This window comes from Colobus angolensis, unplaced genomic scaffold, assembly GCF_000951035.1.
Source record: "Colobus angolensis palliatus isolate OR3802 unplaced genomic scaffold, Cang.pa_1.0 Scaffold423, whole genome shotgun sequence".
NCBI classification, from domain to species: Eukaryota; Metazoa; Chordata; class Mammalia; order Primates; family Cercopithecidae; genus Colobus; species Colobus angolensis.
Window position 1 is genome coordinate 605,215 of NW_012117633.1, and position 2,398 is coordinate 607,612.

The following is a 2,398-nucleotide window of genomic DNA, read 5'->3' on the forward strand; positions in this document are numbered from 1 at the left end:
AGCTTGGACTACAAGTGCACACCACTACGCCTCGCTAATTTTTGTATTTTTAGTAGAGACGGGGTTTCACCGTATTTGTCAGGCTGGTCTCAAACTCCTGACCTCAGGTGACCCACCCACCTCAGCCCCACGGAGTGCTGGGATTACAGGCATGAGCCACCATGCTCGGCCATAATTGAGTCTCTTCTGCCCCTGGGTAGGAAGAGGAGGGGCTTTCTGTCTGATAGCCAGCTGACAGCAGACTTCCTGCAGGCAGGCCCTGGGACCACCCCTCACCCATCCAACCTCCACGAGCCAACTCTAAATCATTTCCCTGACTTTGTTCCCCTTCTGTGCCCGGAGCCTGTCTCAGCCACCTGCAGCCTCCCAGTGGGTGATACAGCTGGTGTGTGGGAGGCCTATGGGGGCCTCAGGAAGGCGTCGAAAAGGATTGAGTAATTTTCAATTACTTTAACCTGCATATTTTACAAACAAGGTGAGAAATCACCTTGGCATTTTCTGAGTGTATGGGAGACTTGGGCTGGGCATCAGGATCAGATGGAGCAGGGGTGCCCAGCAATGAGAAAGATGGAAGGCAGGGGCTTGGCATCCCCAGTGTGGAGATACATCACCCCCTACTGCCCACCCCTTTCTCCCCTCTGGACCCACCCCTTCCTCCCTTTCGCAAGGAGAGGCCTTGACATGCTTTATTCTTTTTTTATCTTTTGAGATGGGGTCTTGCTCTGTTGCCCAGGCTGGAGTGCAGGGGCGTGATCATAGCTCACTGCAGCCTCCAATTCCTGGTCTCAAGCAATCCTCCTACCTCAGTCTCCTAAAGCACTGGAATTGCAGGCCTTACACCACCATGCCCAGCTAATTTTTAAAATCTATTTTTTGTAGAGATGAGGGTCTTGCTGTATTGCCCAGGTTTGTCTCAAACTCTTGTCCTCAAGCACTCTTCCTGCCTCAGCCTCCCAAAGTGTTGGGATTACAGGTATGAACCAGATGCCATCCAGTCTGTTATGCTTTTTTTTTTTTTTTTAAAGCAGAGTCTCACTCTGTCACCCAGGCTGGAGTGCAATGACTCTATCTCGGCTCATGGCAACCTCTACCTCCCAGATTAAAGCGATTCTCCTGCCTCAGTCTCCTGAGTAGCTGGGATTACAGGCATATGCCACCACACCAGGCTAATTTTTGTATTTTTAGTAGAGACGGTGTTTCACTATGTTGGCCAGGCTGGTCTCAACTCCTGACCTCATGATCCACCCATCTCGGCCTCCCAAAGTGCTGGGATTACAGGCGTGAGCCACTGCGCCTGGCCTGTCATGCTTTATAAATCAATGCTTACTTCATCTCATTAAACCCTAAGAATGTCATTGGGAGGGAGGTGTGGTTATTAATTCTATTTCACGGATGAAGAAATGGGCTCAGGAAGGCAACATCACCTTCCTAGAGCCACACAGATAAGAAGTGGTAGAACTGAGACCTGAATCCTGAGTATTGACCCCAGAAAATCCATTCCTGAGTGCCGTACACTCTGATGTATCCATAAAGCACAGGAAGTCACCAGGGAGATAGAGTTGAAAATAACATCAGCAGTTGCAGCAGAAACAACGGTAATAATAGCTGCCACTATAGAGCTGCTGCCAAACCCCAAGCACATTATTAAGTGCTTTAGAGTTTCATCTTGACTCTACAGACAGGCAATAGTGATCCTCATATGCAGCAAGAGAAACTGAGGCCCAGAGAGCTGAAGCAACTTGCCCCAAGTGCCACAGCTCTTAAGTGATGGGACCAGGACTCACATTCAGGTCTGTCTCCAAAGCCTGTTTCTCTGTATTCATCAGCTGTTGATGCTGTGGTCGGCCAACCTAATGCCACTGCTGGTGTGGGCAGTGACTTCATTTATTGAGCATCTACTATAGTCTAGGCACCAGGCCACAAGCTGTCCATCCTGATCTCAGTTAACACCAACAGGGCCCATGACTGGCTCCTGGGTAACAGGAAGGCTTACAGGGAGGCTGGTTCAAGTGTGAGTCAGTGAGCTCACTCACCATGCCCACTCCCAGGCCAAATGCAGCCCCGGGGTCTGGAGTGGGATTGATTCCAGAGGTGGGGTTCAGCTGCACTGCCAGATTCATGGCAGCCCCAGGCAGTCACTGATGTCCAAGTGACTCTATCCAAAGCCTCACACCCATAATAACCATCTGTGCCAGGAAGCTCTTGTTCTTCACACGTACTCCCATACATTGTCCTATGCAGTCCTCAGCTCCAAGAGGCTCAGAGTAGGGAAGCCAACTGCTGAGGTCACACAGCCAGGGAGGGGCAGAACTGAGATTTGACCCCAGGCCTGTCTAATTCCAAAACCCTGCTCTTAGTCCCAACCCAGACAATATTGTCTTTTTTTTTTTTTTTTTTT